Source organism: Pseudorca crassidens, chromosome 15 (assembly GCF_039906515.1).
Source record: "Pseudorca crassidens isolate mPseCra1 chromosome 15, mPseCra1.hap1, whole genome shotgun sequence".
NCBI lineage: Eukaryota > Metazoa > Chordata > Mammalia > Artiodactyla > Delphinidae > Pseudorca > Pseudorca crassidens.
The window spans coordinates 36,499,016-36,515,660 of record NC_090310.1 but is presented as its reverse complement, the minus strand read 5'-3'; the positions used below and the strand labels follow the sequence as shown (position 1 = coordinate 36,515,660).

Here is a 16,645-nt window from a genome sequence, read left to right as displayed (position 1 = left end):
GGTGAGCAATTACTGGGTGCCAATACTTGGCGGTTCGACTTTTTACAAAGCGAGCGTCCCGGCGATCGCGGCCCAAGGACCCTTCGCGCGCCCCCGCCGGCTCTTGAGCAGTCCGGCTGCCCCGCGCGGCCAGGAGCTCCTCTCCGGCTTTGGCCTCGCGGGTCCCCAGCGCGCTCGCGGCTGAGAGGAGGCCAGCAAAGGAACCGAAGAGAGGCGCGGGGACTTAAGGCCTGCCGCCCTTCCTGGCCGGGGGCTCTTTGTCGTCCGAGCGCGGAGGAGAGGCGGCGGGGACCACCGCATTGGGGAGAGCGCAAGATCTGCTGCCTACTTTGTCGGCACAGGGAGCGCTGGGTTTTCTCCCTGCCCATGGGTCCTGGAACTTTTCACTTCCCGGTGGGTCTGAAATTGGAATCTCTTCTTCGAGCCATTTCATTGGCCTTGTCGGTCCCACCCCCGGGGTGTCACAGCGTCATAGGGGAGAGCCAAAGAATGCAGGTCGAGTGGCTCGTTGGTCTAGGGGTATGGTTCTTGATTAGGGTGCGACAGATTCTGCGTTCAAGTTCCGCACGAGCCCTACTTTTTCCCCAGTTGTGTGTCTCAGCCCCACTCAATGCCACCCACTGTGGTTTAGAAAATTTCATTGAGGACCAGTAGCCAAAGCATCTCCACGAGTCTCACAACAAGCTACTTCTGTCAGTCCAGGTTCGAGGCACCGAAGACTGGAGAGGTCTTTCCTTCCTCTGTGCATCAGGAGCCCCGTCTTCACCAGCTGGAGGCCTCTGAAACGTCAAGCCTGGGCCCACACTGCCCGGTCAGGAGGCCGAGGCATTAGCCTGGGGAGAAACGATGTGTTGCTGGTGTTTGCAGCCGGCGTCCCGAGCCTGCCCCCACCCCAAATCCAGTTGTTCTACCTGGCGTGGCCTGCTGCATCTCTCCTCCTTCCCTGCCCGAGGTCAGTAGGAGTACCGTGGCCCTGGACCCCAGCGCCCGCCAGGAGCCGTGTCCCCTCTGCTCTGTTCTGCAGCTCAGGGGGTCGCCTTCGCGAGGCGCAAGAGGTGGACACCAGGAGCCCAGACACCAAGCACCAGGACCTGCTATCACGGGAAAGTTCAAAATCTAAGCATCTGAAGAACAATAGTGGGTGTGTTGTTGGTCTAAGGCTATTATCCCACGTGGTTACACCCCCACCCCATGTCCTGCCAGCTCAATAACGTCAAGCAACGGATTCAGGCCAACACACACCTTACCACTATCAGAGAATATCTCAGACCTGTGAGTAAGCCTAAAAAAACATGTTCAAGAACTCTACAGAGGTGGACGTCTGTTGTGCAGAACCCTGAGGTGGGGATGGCTCCAGGCTCCAAATTCCTACAAAACAGTTGCTCAGTGGGAAGGCACCTTTCCTCAAAGTACCGGGGAGTGAGAGGAAATCGGGAGGGAGGTTAACTCCTCCAGCCTTTCCCACTTCCCTGGGCACACTGGCCCAGGAAAAGTCCCCCCTGCCCCACCGTGGGGTCTCAAGTGCTTGCTGGCCAATGCCTTCAGCTTGTGCTGGAAAGAAGAGTGCCATGGGGTGCCAAGAGAATTTGCCTCTCATAGAACGTTAAGGATGGTTACGCTGGAGAGGAGGAAGCAGAGAAATGGGTGGCAGAGGGTCTTCCTTTTTGTTTGGGATGGTGAGTTTGTGTGCCTTGAACCAAGGATCATGAATAATCCAATGCTGGGAACTTGAGGACCAACTGGGGTGGGGGGAAATCAAGTAGAAAATTTAGTTTAAAGTGACCCATGACTGGTAAGTAGTAAACAATTTTCTGTAGAGAAATACACTTTTATTCTAGATCTCACAGGATTCCCCACACAAGGAAAATGGGCTACTCACAATGAAAAATAGCAAGGAAACAAGGCACCATGAGCAACAACCAATGAACAATAGACAATGGAAATAAAACTGGAAAGATTTCAGATGCTAAGATTATCAGACACAGACTATAACGCAACTATCTCTACCATGTATAAAGACATGAAAGACAATAATGAAAATATATTTGAGAACAGGAGCTCTGTAAAATGCTTTAGAAGAATGAAACAGGACTAAATTTTTCTAAAATTAAAAGTATGCAAAAAATGAAACAAAACTCAATAGATGTATTAACAGTTGGTTTAAAAAGATGAGAGAAATGGTGAACTAAAAATAGGTCAAAATAATACAAAAACAAAAAACCCCTAAAATATCTCACATGATTACAAATTAAGCAATACACTTCTAAATATTCCATAGGTTAAGGAAGAAATTACAATGGGATTTAGAAAATACTTAGAAATAAATGATGATAAAAATACTACATACCAAAACCTTTAAGACATGGATAAAGCAGTAGTTAGAGGGAAATTGATAGCCTTAGATGTGTGTAATAGAGAAGACAGGTTGAAAGCTAATGACAAGAAGTTAGAAAAAGTACAGCAAAAATAAACTCAGATAAATTAGAACAAGGGAAGAAATGATGAAGAGATGAACGTAATGAAGTTGAAAACAGGCATACAACAGAGATTAATGACAGATCTTGGAAGGCAGGTATTGGAAAAAGCTAATGTTATTGATAAAACTCTGCAAAAGCTGGTTAAGAAATAATGACAGAAGACACACATAACCTATATCAAGGAATGACTTTACACTTATTGCATAATTTAAGAAGATAATAAAAGCATATTCTAAACAACTTTGTAAAAATTTAGAAATAAATATATAATTTTTTGAAATATAAAACATGCCTTAATGGAATCAAACTGGAATAAAAAGGTAAATGATCTTAAAACTAATAAAGTGAATCAATAGTCAAGTATTACCCTCCAACGAAAATTCTTGACCCAGATGGCATCAGTGGAGCATGCTAACAAACATTGAAGAAATAAAATTTTAGTCCCACACAAAATGTTGCATAGAAGAGGGAACCTCTGAACACATTTTATGAGGCTAACGCTATTCTGATAACAAACTAACCATGGACAGCACGAAAAAGACATTTAAAAGCACATAATCTTGCTCACAAAAATAAATATAAAATCTTAAAATATTAGCCAACAAAATCTTACAAGAGGTAAAAAGAATAATATGTCACAGCCAAGCTGAATTTATCCTAGGGAATGCAAGGTTGATTTGACATGAGAAAACTGGTAAATGTATTCAATAAATTCAGGGGAAAGTATCTGATACAATCCAACTTTCATTCATGATTTTTAAAATTCTTAGTAAATTAGTCAAAGAAGGAAATACCCATAACTTCTCAAATTATCTACAAAATACTGCAGCAAATTTCATACTTGTGGTGAAACCTTGAAAACATTCTCTTTGAGGTTAGAAATGCAACAAGGATGCTGACACTCTTTACTTCTATTGAACATTTTATTGGAGACAGTGGGTCACCACACATGTAGGGCTTCCCTGGTGGTGCAGTGGTTAAGAATCTGCCTGCCAATGCAAGGGACATAGGTGTGAACCCTGGTCCGGGAAGATCCCACATGCCGCGGAGCAACTAAGCCTATGCGCCACAACTACTAAGCCCGCGTGCCACAACTACTGAAGCCTGCGTGCCTAGAGCCTGTGCTCCGCAACAAAAGAAGCCACCGCAGTAAGAAGCCACGCACCGCAACGAAGAGTAGCCCCCGCTCTCCGCAACTAGAGAAAGCCCGTGCGCAGTAACGAATACCCAACGCAGCCAAAAAAAACCACCTAAACATGTAACTACCATATGACCCAGCAATTTGGGTATTTATCTCAGAAAAATGAAGACTATGTTCACACAAAAACCTGTACACGAGTGTTTATAGCTGTTGTACTTGTAACAGCCCAAAAAACTGGAAATAATCCAGAGGTCCCTCAAGGGGTCAATCGTTAAACTAACTGTGGTACATCTCGCCCTAGGTTTTCACCCTTGGCGCCGCTCCCTCCATCCACCTACGCCCAGCTGCTTCTCCCTACACCCGATGTCAGGTGGGCCGGGTGGGCATAGGGGCCAGACCGGGTTCCCTAGCTACTGGGTGGTGAGGGAAGTCCTGGACTAGAAGCACCCTTGTTGCAGCAGGGAGCGTCGGTGGGGAGTGGAACCTGTGGCGGGGAACCTCCTGTGAAGCCCAGGAAGCTTTGGCCGCTGACCCGCCCCTGGTGCCCTCGTCTAAGTCATTAACTATTCTAGATTCCATCACCTTCGCGCTACTCCCCATCAACATGTACAACGATAGCAGCAGTTCCCAGGTGCCCGGCTAGCTCAGTCGGTAGAGCATGAGACTCTTAATCTCAGGGTCGTGGGTTCGAGCCCCACGTTGGGCGAGCTCTTTTTCTAGTTTGGACCTTTTGTTTGGAGTCCTGAGAAACTCAGCAGGTAGTGACTAGTAACCAGGATACCACACCTGGGGGAGTGGCTTTTCCAAGCAAGGCGTTCCTGTGACCTGCCGTCAAAAGGCACTCAACGCAGGGCAGAAATAGAGACACAGATGTAGAGAACAAACGTATGGACACCAAGGGGGGAAAGTGGCCAGGGGTAGGATGAATTCGGAGATTGGGATTGACATATATACACTAATATGTATAAAATAGATAACTAATAAGAACCTGCTGTATAAAAAAGAAATAAAATAAAATTTAAATGATTAAAAAATAATTAAAAAAAAAAAAAAAAGGCACTCAACGCTGCCCTGCCGGACCCGGAGTTCCTTGCTGGCTTTTACCCCAGCGCGGCCACAAGCGCGCTCCCGGCTGCAAGGAGTGTTTGCTAAGTGACATAAGAGCCGGGCGGGGACGCACGGATCGCTGGCCCTTCCGGGCCTGTGGGATCCGCTGGATCCACCAGATTTGGGTCAGGGGGTAGGGTGCAGGGGCCGCTCCCCTCTTTGTGGGCATGGGGAGCTCTGGGGTCCTTGCCTCGCTCACTGGTCTTTGAGCTCAACACTTCCCGGCGGGTCTGAAGTTGGAACCTCCTCCCCACACCACTTCACTGGCCTCCCTGTTCCACATCCGGGACGCCAAGAAGTCTTAGAAGAGAGCCAAAGGGTGTGCTTTGTGTGGCTCGTTGGTTTAGGGGTATGGTTCCCGCCTCGCGTGTGAAAGGTCCTGTGTTCAAATCCCGGATGTGCTCACTTCTTTTTACACAAAAACAGTTCCTCTGTAGAGATTTGGGAACTACCTGAGGCCCCAAACCTTGGGCGTCGAACCCAACACTGCAAGAGAGAATTAGAGAAAATATTTCAAAGCCTCAATGTGTCTCCAGGTGCTTTTAAAATTTTAGTAGGAGTCTTGGCGGGGGTCCAGTGGTGCGGACATCCCGGTTCAGGGCGCTGCGCCTTGGGCTTCGATTAGGTTAATGCCGGTAGGGGAGAAAATCCATGAGAGGCAACAGTCTCCCAAAGTCACATAGCTTTCAGGGTTCAAGTCCAGCAATTACTCCAGTGAGACTCAAACATCCCTGCTAAGTGTCCAGTAACGTATCCACCGTGACTACCCAGCTGGGAGGATGGATGATGCACTTAGAGACGGCGCCCCAGGGCTTCCTCCCCTTTCTTTATTCTCTTTTCTTCCTCCTCCTCTTCTCTCTATTTCCTTGTTACCCCTCACCTGGGCGCTCCCAGGTCTGCCCTGGTCCCGCTGTCCCAGATCGGGAAAGGGTTCCTGGAGTCCGAGCGGCGTAGTCCTGGGGTCCACGCCATCAGGACAGGTATCCTGTGCCCCGCTCTGGACGTCAGGCTGTGATAGTCCCCTTTTTTGGCGGCTGGGGGTCCCAGTGGGGTTTGACTTTGACCCTTAAGGAATTCCAATCCCAGGGAGCTGCTTTCCGTAAAGGGCGAAGGTTCCCCGCTTTTGGGGCAACCGTGGGCCGGGGTCACCCCTCAGGCCAAATCTCCTCTTTCTTCCAGAGTCTACCGCAGAACTCCAAGGCTGACTCTTGAATTAGATTTCCTGGGTGAGGGGGCGGGGTGGGGGCGGAACTGGACTTCCCTGGTAGTGCAGTGGTTAAGAATCCGCCTGCCAATTCAGTGCACACGGGTTCGATCCCTGGTCCGGGAAGATCCCACATGCCGGGGAGCAACTAAGCTGTGTGCCACAACTACTGAAGCCCGCGCGCCTAGATCCCGTGCTCCGCAACAAGAGAAGCCACCGCAATGAGAAGCCCGAACACCGCAAAGAAGAGTAGCCCCTGCCCGAGGCAACTAGAGTAAGCCCGCGCGCAGCAACGAAGACCCAACGCGACCAAAAATAAATAAAATAAAAACATTTTTTTAAACTTTAATTTATTGGTTAAAAAATTATTAACAGCTTGAAGGAAATTACAAAGAAAAATACTCCAGCAGAGTTGAGGTTTCCAGTAACACGAATGTGCAGGGTTTTGGGGACCAATCCTCTCGCTAAAAACAACTGAAAATGTTGGATATTAAAAACAAACAAACCTCAAAGAAGTGAAGAGCTTGTTTTGGGGAAAGTAAAGAAATTCCGGGCCCAGTTTAAACGGATGTGGAAAACCAGAGGGATGCTGGAGTCCCAAAGCTGCGGTCGAACCAAAGACACTTGCCAATACCGGCAAACGCGACCGCTCCTAGACCAAGGCAGATTCCTCCTTGAATCTGTCACCCTCAAAGATGAGTATGTACAGAAACACACCCGTCCCGTCCCAACGGGCCGCCAACTGCTTCTGGAAAGCGTGTTGCCCGGGGTCTGCTCCTCCTCCCGCCTTCTGCTAGAATGCAATCGATTTAAGAGGAGAGCCTGTGCCGAGACCTCGCGCACCCAGAAGACGAAGCACATCCCCGGAGCAAGGGGGCCGCGTCTACAGCGTCCTAGCTCCTCTCAGTGAAGGCCGCGTTCCTCCAAATTGGTTCCTGTGCAGTCTTGGGGGTGGCGGCTCCAGCAGCCCTCCCGCCGCTTCATCCGGGCCTGTGGCCAGACTGCCAGGACCAGCCAGACAAAGGAGATTAGAAGACTGAATCAAAGTGTGTTCTCTGATTCTGTCCTGGATTTTTTTTTTTTAAAGCCATAAAGGATGTTATTGGAGGAAATTCGAAAATGGACTGTGCGTTAGACAATCTTGTTGCTCCAAAGATAAAAGATACATTTGGGGTGGGGAGGTGGCGAGAGGAGTCTCTGAGGTACCGGGAGCTCTCCTGGGAGGAGGGCTTTTACATTTGGATAAATTACAAGCCTTAGTGAATAAAGAAGGGTGAGTTGCGAGGAAAATTGCAGGGGTGTGTCCAGATACCCGGGACTTCGGCTTTGTATAGCTCCATGGGGAGGGGTTTGTTCTGGCTCTGGGCCTGGAAGAGCGACGTCCGGTGTAGAACATTCCGCGCGCCCCCAGTCTCCTGTACGTAGGCCAAGCCCTGAGTGACAGCGCCCTGCGCAGGAGGCTGCGGAAGAGGCTCTGACTTCCGCCTGCGGGTGAGCCTCGGAGGATGTGGAGGGGTCTCCTCCCCTTGCACACGGTGTTGGTCCCGCACCATCTTCCTCCAGCCCTTAGCTCTCCCGGGTCTTCTGTCCAGCCGGGGCCCGGGAGGACCGAACATTTATCACACACACTGCAGTCGGTGGTCCGACCCAACACACCACTGATCCAGCCAGGGTCCCTCACTGCTCGCTGAATCTGTCATCCGGAGGAGAATCCAGGGCGTTCCGGAGCTTGGGACTCCTGGAGGAACCCGACAAGCCAGACTTGGCGGGGCCAGCGCTGGAGGAGCCACAAAAAGGCAGGAGAGCGCGGCGGGCGGCGAGTGCGCGGTCTGCACAGGAGCTCCGCCAGGATCGGCAGTTTCTGTTTTGCTCACGACTGCGCTCCTGGAGACTTGGATAGAGGTTGGGACGTTGCAGGGATTCAGCCAAATTTTGAGTACTCAAGCCAATTCCTGGAGCATTTTCTAGCCAGTGCTGACGAATTATTCCTTCTTCTCACATTCTCAGGAAAACTTTCAGCAGCCACCCCAGTGGCCTAATGGCTAAAGCACTGGCTTCCTAAGCCAGAGGCTGTGGGTTCGAGTCCCACCTGGGGTAGTATGAGGAAGCACTCTATCTTTAGGTGGAGGGGCGAGTTTTGGGTTACAGACACAGAGGAAAATGGGTCTTTATAAAATTCGAAGATACGCCACTGACCATAAGGGAATGTGAGTTAAATTTACAGATGTTTACTTCGAAAAGACGGGAAGGAGAAAGACTGTGTACCCATACATCTTAATGGAAAAAATGTGTGGTTTCACCCTGTGTTTTGGAAAGCAGTCTGGTATACACACCTCTTTGATCCTCTAATTCCACTTCTGTAACAGACAAAACTACCGATGTAGGAAGTTTTATTGCAGCAGTTTGGTAAACAATAAATAAAAGGCAGAGGGAAATGACCATGGAATACATTTTGCTTCATTAATAGTGTTCAACCTCAGAAAAGAACGTTCAGTCTATCCCGGTTGACTTGGAAGATCCCGCTATGAAAGCTGTATATGAGCCAGTTCTTATAAAACAAACGGTAACTCCCAAACTGCAGTTGTCCCTGCATGACTGCCCAAGAAAGAATCGGGTGTGGAAAGGCCGAGGAGGGAAGGGGAGAAAAAAAAAGAGAGACTAGCAAAATGCAAAAATATGCCGGTCAAAAGGTAAACAGAATATGTGGAGAGCAGACGTTGCACCTTTGATATGTGAATGTAAGAATTGAATGGGCGCTTATGGAAGAGTTGGAAGTAACGTGGGCCAAAGATAACGTTGACTTTATCTAGGTTAGGACTGTGGGTGATTTTCTGCCTGGATTTCTGTTATTTCAGTATAGCTACTTTTGTGACTTTTTATAGTTCCTCCGGGGTGAGAAATGGCCCTGTGTCCTCGGAAACATCATGCTTCTTTTCTTTACTTTACTTTTCTTTTCCTTCCTTCCTTCTTTCCTTCCTTCATTCCTTCGTTCCGTCCTTCGTTCCTTCCTTAATATCTAAAGAGGGCAGGGCAAGTATCCGTAGAAGGGAGAGAGAATCGCCCCTAAAAAGACACCTACCGCGGTTCATATTTGTCTGCTCCGTTAAACTGCAGGCGTCGAGCCTGGTGAGGAAGGAAACAAAAATGAAAAGCAGCAACTTCATCTGATCCGGAATCCGGCCCCCTTTCTTCCTCTTTGTTAAAAATCCAATTTGTTAACTGCTGTACCCTTAGTGCCTGGTATACATTAGGCACTCAATAAACACTTGAGTGAATGGATGACTCTATTAGGCGAGTGGTCTCTGGTATGTTGGGGCGCCTTTGGGGCCCAGAGCTTACAAGAAGACGGGAAGACGAACGGTCCCAGCTGGAAGGAGCAGCCCGGCCCGGTGCGTTTCGTCGACTCCAGGCCCGCGGAGTCCCGGCTCCACCCGCTGACCAGGAGACCTGGGTAAATCCCACTGGGCTGCCGTGAGCTTCTCCTCCCACAGGAGGTGTCAATGGTGTTCCCGCTTCATCCTCAGGGTCATGCCAAGTAGTATGTACCTACTCCTCTCCGAAAATATGCATTGCCCTGGTGTATCCGGGTAGCTCAGTTGGTAGAGCATGAGATGAGACTCTTAATCTAAGGGTTGTGGGTTCGAGCTCTACGTTGGGCGTGTGCCTTTTTTCCTTTGCACCGTAGGCGGCAGGGAAGGGTGACAAAGCCAGGATTCCCCTTAAATATATGCCCAGTAGGTGTCTTTGAATGAAAAGTTTTAAGTTTAGCAAGACTTAGAAAGATGATATCTATAATACTATATCAATAAAAAGGACAACCAAGAAAACAACAATAACAGAAAAAAGAATACAAAAGGACAACCAGATAGAATGTGCCTCCTGAGGGGATCCTAGAGGCAGCAAATGTCACATTTGTAATTTAAAAATTTGTAGTAGCCCCATTAAATTTTTAAAATGAAATTAATTTTAATAATATATTTTATTTTAACCAGTTTATTATTATTTCCCATGTAATAATATACAAATTATCAATGAGGTGTATTATAGTCTCAACCTTAGTACTTTTGAAATCTTGATTCAGATGGTTCTCTTTGGTGGGGGGCTGTCTGTGCACTGCAGGGTGTTTAGCAGCATCCTTGACCTCTATCTGCTAGATGTCAGTAGCCTCCCCATAGTTGTGACAACCAAAAATGTCTCCATACACCGTCCAAAGTCCTCTGGGAGGTAAATTTGTTTCTGGTTGTGAGCCACTTGTCTAGAGAATTGAGGGCATAAACATTGGCGCAAACAGTTCACATGTGGGATCGACAGGAGGGCTGGCTTGGCACAGGGCCAGGCATCAGGGCCAACTGGAAACTCATCCTGAGATGGCCAACCCAGAAGGCAGCCCGGTGGGGTCAGGAAATAGGCTACGTACAGTGGACTGCACAAATAAGTTAATATATTGAGATTAATGTGAGCCAGATTTCTCACTGGTGGAGCTGGAAAGAGAGAGGGCTTCAATAAATCCTATGGTGTTGCGTGGAATTGGAGGTATTAGTCATGTTATTTGATAACTTTGTAAATGCTGTGTTGCTGGTAAAGATGGTTGGTGGTAGTGACTTTATAAAAGCAGTTCTTATATTGGTATATTTTCCTGCCTGCAATTAGTATTTCCTAGTTGTATAATTTTTCTATATTTCTTAACTGGCATTATTCTGTAAAGAAGAGATTTTCTCCATGAACACATGATGAACTTCAGATCATTTTAAAAAGACAGAGTAAATGCTAAATTCATTCCCTTAATTGTTAAATTTTCACCTTCAGTTATGGCAAATTACCTTAAAAATTCTCTCTTTTAAAGATAGTATTAATATTGATTCACAGATTGTAATATATTTAATATTTTATAATTACTTACAATTATTATTATTATTATTTTGATTTGTTTTGTTTTGGTGTTGGTTTTGGCCACGCCACGCAGCTTGTGGGATCTTATTTCCCCAACCAGGGATTGAACCTGCGCCCTTGGCAGTGAGAGCACGGAGTCCTAACCACTGGACCACCAGGGAATTCCCTATTATTCTCTTTGATGCTCAAATTATTCGAAATTTAGCCAGTGGGAGAGCCCTTTCAAGCTAGCATCTTTGTTCCTTTTTAAAAATCTGTTTATTCACAAATCTTTAATTTGAAAAATTTCGAGCCTGAAGAAAAGTTGAAAGAATAGTACTTTAAACACCATATATGGATATGATGATACATATGAAAGTCATTTGCATGTTCACATTGGACTTTGAGCATTTCCTTATTTTCTGGCACACACATAATGTCCTAGACTCACTTTGTTTTTTTTTCTGCCCAGATCTGGAATCAGCCCTTTCTCTAAGGAATCCAATTTCCTTTTAGTAGGGAATGGCATTTGGAAACCAAGATCTGGGTGCTAGGTGTGCTCAATGATACCAGGTTGTCATTAATTACAGTTTTTGTTTTTGTTTAGTTCACCTTAACTTTTAAAATAGCTTACTAATTTATTCTTGTGTCTTAAGTGTTCCTTCTCCAATCCTTTGCTCAACTCAGGTCAGTTGATGGATTGACTCTGGTGGATCATGGTAACTCGATTTTTTAAAAATTAATTAATTTATTTATTTTTGGCTGCATCGGGTCTTCATTGCTGCGCGCAGGCTTTCTCTAGTTGAGGTGAGCGGGGGCTACTCTTCGTTGCGGTGTGCAGGCTGCTCATTGCGGTGGCTTCTCTTGTTGCGGAGCACGGGCTGTAGGCTCGCGGGCTTCAGTAGTTGTGGTTTGCGGGCTCTAGAGCACAGGCTCAGTAGTTGTGGTGCATGAGCTTAGTGGATCCGCCGCATGTGGGATCTTCCCGGACCAGGGCTCGAACCCAAGTCCCCTGCATTGGCAGGCAGATTCTTAACCACTGCACCACCAGAGAAGTCCGATAACTCGAATTTTTTAGTTCCAGGGCATTCCTTCCCATTTCCATTTTTTTGGATCTGTTTGGGCAACTCCTCCCCTCCTCCACTTAGTCTTCGTGATAAATGTCCATCACTGAATTCCCACATGGAATGGACTGGGGTTATGACCCTGGATAACCAGAATACCCCACTTTCCCATCAGGATTGTTGGTTCCGATTTGGGTATATGATCCAAATAGGGATGATGACAGTCTTGCCTTACAACAGTGCCAATAAGCAGTGGTAGAGAGAAGTTCTATGTGCCCTGTGATTGCTAGTCTGGGAGGATGTGAGTTCAGAGATACTGGTGGCTGCCTTCTTGCCACATGGAGAGTCAGTCTGTAGAATGAAGTCGAACAGAAGCAAACAGAGTAGAGAGATAGAGAAATACTGGTCCGGATGTCATTACTTGGGTCCCTGAATCTAGCCCTGCCTGAAACACACAGGCTTTGCATGAAGAACTTTGGACTTTGCAATTACATCAACCAGTAGATTCTATTTCTCCTTAAGCTGATATGAGTTGGTTTTCTATCACTTGTAAACAATGGCTTTACTAATCCAGCCACTATTCTCCCCTTCCTCCCCAGATCTTTGATAATTTTGTGTGTGGGGCGGTTGGCCTATTTTTGGAGATGGAATGGAGAGAACTTGATCTCATAACACATGTCTGATGGAGACATGAAGTCTCATTACAGCCCTGAGATTCTTATTTTGAGTTACTGGGAGGAGGGTAAAGATATTTATTAAGATGCTATAGTCAGCATGAGGAATATATTGTTTATAAATAACCCAAAGTAGAAGAATTAGCTAGAGGAACACTCTGGTTTCCAGAGGAGATATTTTTTAGGAATTCAATTGCCACTTCTGACTCAGATGTATGGTTTTTATGAGTAACTCTTTAATATTATCAACTCAGGAAAGTAAACTTTGCAATGCATAAGATCAAGACCTTTATGGGCACCTTAAAGCCAGATCTTGCCTTCAGAACAACTAGAGTGATACCTAATGGACTCAGGAATTCTCGGTTCCTCATTGGCACCCATGTTCTACCAGCTTGTAACTGAACTCAGCAATGGTTCCTATTTCTACCTCATTTACCCCCAAATTAAAATATAGAATAAAAGACTTGTCAACTGGTCCTTTATAAAAATGACTATTGAGGGCTTCCCTGGTGGCGCAGTGGTTGAGAGTCCGCCTGCCGATGCAGGGGACACGGGTTCGTGCCCCGGTGCGGGAGAATCCCACGTGCCACGGAGCGGCTGGGCCCGTTAGCCATGGCCGCTGAGCCTGTGCGTCCAGAGCCTGTGCTCCGCAACGGGAGAGGCCACAGCGGTGAGAGGCCCACGTACCGAAAAAAAAAAAAAGACTATTGACATATGAAGATAAACATGTGACACTATTTCCAAATTATATTTATGCAGAATACAGATGATTGAGCAGAGAGCAAAGGATATAAATATCACTTAATACCTTTTTAAAGAAAATATTTATTCATTTAGGCTGTGTCGGGTCTTAGTTGCAGCACACGGGATCTTCCTTGCAGCATGCGGGATGTTTTAGTTATGGCATGTGAACTTTTAGTTGTGGCTAACTTCTAATTTGGACATTCTTGCTTGAGAAGAGGTTTTTAAAACTTTCTCATTAAAAAAAATCACTTTTGTTATTTGACAGGTAATACCTAATTATGGAACATAAAAATCATAAAGAAGAAAATTAAAACAACCTGTAAATTTGCTGCTCCAAGATAACCACGGTAATACACAAGTTTTAGAAAGGTTGGCTGCAATTTTTCCAAATAACTTTGTGTTCCGATTTTCCACCTCCTTCTTCCCATGTCAATAAAGGTCTTAGACATGTGATTTTAATGGCTGCATAATATTTTATCCATTCATGGGTGCAGTATAATTTACCCATTCCTTGACTCTGGACGATTTCAAGTGTTTCTGTACTATAAATAATGCTGCTGCACACTTCCTGGTGTATAAATCTTTGTGTTCCTTACTGTCATAGGTAGCCTACATGACCTATTTCCCCAGCTTGGAGTAAAAATTAAGGTCATCATTCCTTTATTTCTTCCTTGTTTCTGTCCCACCCCACCTGTTAATACTAGCAGGGGGTCCAGTGTCACTCTCTTGGTGTCAAAGCATCCCAGAAGCTCATTCAAAGAGTCAGCCCTTCTCGCTTTCCACTGCCAGGTGTAGAGAGAGAACCAGAAGTTGGACCTGTCCACTGGCATGATTGTGTGAGTTGCTAGCACCCAGTGTAGCTCCCAAACCTTGGTCTTGTTTGATCTCTTGAGGCCTGTTTTGCTGCAGAATTGATGCTTGTGGCTCACATCCTTTTCGGGCCCGCCTATGGTCTCAGGTCGCAGCTATCGGAGCTCAAGTTTACTTTATTCTCCATTAAATTCTGACCCTGCGCCATGGTGGCTACACACAGCAGGACTTCTAGCTCCACTGTGTCAAACCAGCTCTGCCCATGAACACTCAGCTCAGATTTACCCTCCTACCTTTGAGATTCCTGCTGCATCCTTGAGATCTTTTTTATATGGAGTGGACTTCAGGTTTCTTCTATATCATAGCTATATCTGTGAAATAGAATTGAAATAAGTATATATGAAGATCATAATATTTGGATAATTAATGTTTCTTTGATTGATTGATCTGTAAGGTAATGAACATTTCAACTATGTTCTTTCTGTATATTAATAGCTTTTACTTTAAAAAATTTATTTATTTTATTTATTTATTTTTGGCCGTGTTGGGTCTTTGTTGCTGTGTGCAGGCTTTCTCTAGTTGCGGCGAGCGGGGGCTACTCTTCGCTGCGGTGCGTGGGCTTCTCATTGTGGTGGCTTCTTTTGTTGTGGAGCACCGGCTCTAGGCGCGTGGGCTTCGGTAGTTGTGGCACGTGGGCTCTAGAGCACAGGCTCAGTAGTTGTGGCAAACGGGCTTAGTTGCTCCGCGGCATGTAGGATCTTCCGGAACCCGGTTCCCTGCATTGGCAGGCGGATTCTTAACCACTGAGCAACCAGAGAAGCCTAGTTTTACCTTTCGATTTGATTTTGGGTTATGGAGGAAATAGAGGTTCATGAATGCTACACGTTCATTATGGATTGTATCTTTTAGTAACTGAAAGATCTTCATCCTCTTTAATCCTTTCTTCATCTTAAAGCATACTTTAGTTAATATTAATATCACATCTCTACTTCCTTTCAGCTTGTGTTGACTCATTCTCTCAGACTCTCTAAAATAGTTGACTTGGGACTTCCCTGGTGGTGCAGTGGTTAAGAATCCACCTGCTAATTCAGGGGACATGGGTGCGAGACCTGGTCCGGGAAGATCCCACTTGCCAGAGAACAACAAAGCTCATGTGCCACAACTACTGAGCCCACACTCTAGAGCCCGCAAGCCACAACTACTGAAGCCTGTGCACCTAGAGCCCGTGATCCACAACAAGAAAAGCCACCACAATGAGAAGCCCGAGCACCCCAAAGAAGAGTAGCCCCCGCTTGCCACAAGTAGAGAAAGCCTGCGCACAGCAACAAAGACCCAATGCAGCCAAAAACAAATAAAATTTAAAAATAAATACAATAGTTGACTTGCTGAAGGGTTCTTTTCCTACTGTCAGTATCTTTTTTTTTAAAGCTTCCAGTACATGAGATAAAAAGAGAGTATAATTCTGTACCTAGAAAGAATAGTCAACAATGAATGCCTCCATCTCCCATACACTGTTAAAAACAAATGAAACTTTATGAGTAGAGAATGAATACATGCTTTGTAAGACACAGTTCTCCATGTGTCTCTTGCTTTTCTGCATATTCTATGAGCATAGACATTCACTTTTTTGTTCTAGACCACTTTTCCAAGGATGTCTATATAATGAACAGCATTGGAAGATAGAATGGTGTGTCTTTCCAGAGCAAAGGGAAGATTTTTCACTGTCCGGTATAATAAATATAATGTATCCTTCTGGGGCAAAGTTCAGGCAGGCTTATTCTCAATGATAAAAGATTTGATTTCCTAAGCTTAGGCTCCTGTAACACATCCCTTGTGTATGCAGGTGATGCTTGGCCTTATTTACATCATCCTGTGAGAATCAAGGCTTAGGGAACTGTTGTAAATGCTGGTACTCTGGCTCCTGCTACTGCTGTGAGTAATACAAGCATGCCCTGTTTTATTGTGCTTCACAGTTATTACACTTTTTTACAGATTGAAAGTTAGTGGCAACCCTGTGTCAAACAAATCCCTTGGTGCCATCTTCCCAACAGCATTTACTCACTTTGTGTCTTATTTTTGTAATTCTTGCAATATTTCAAACTTTTTCATTATTATTATATTTTTAAAGTGACCTGTGATCAGTAATCTTTAATGTTACTATTGCAAAAATATTATGACTCTCTGAAGGCTCAGATAAGGTTAGCATTTATTAGCAAAAACATATTTTTAAAGTAAGGTACGTAATTTTTTTTTTTATTGATTCTTCCAATCCAAGAACATGGTATATCTCTCCATCTGTTGGTATCATCTTTAATTTCTTTCATCAGTGTCTTATAGTTTTCTGCATACAGGACTGTTGTCTCCCTAGGTGGGTTTTTTCCTAGGCATTTTATTCTTTTTGTTGCAGTGGTAAATGGGAGTGTTTCCTTAATTTCTCTTTCAGATTTTTCATCATTAGTGTATAGGAATGCAAGAGATTTCTGTGCATTAATTTTGTATCCTGCACCTTTACCATATTCATTGATTAGCTCCAGTAGTTTTCTGGTGGCATATAT

General features: G+C 45.5%; 2 non-coding genes across 2 annotated transcripts; both read left to right on the top strand.

Moving 5' to 3' along the window:
• The first annotated feature begins 4,251 nt into the window (after positions 1-4,251).
• On the top strand, positions 4,252-4,324 carry TRNAK-CUU (transfer RNA lysine (anticodon CUU)). Its single transcript has one exon. It is a non-coding gene; the product is annotated as a tRNA-Lys (tRNA).
• Positions 4,325-7,953: 3,629 nt separating this feature from the next.
• TRNAR-CCU (transfer RNA arginine (anticodon CCU)) lies at positions 7,954-8,026 on the top strand. Its single transcript has one exon. It is a non-coding gene; the product is annotated as a tRNA-Arg (tRNA).
• Positions 8,027-16,645: the final 8,619 nt, after the last annotated feature.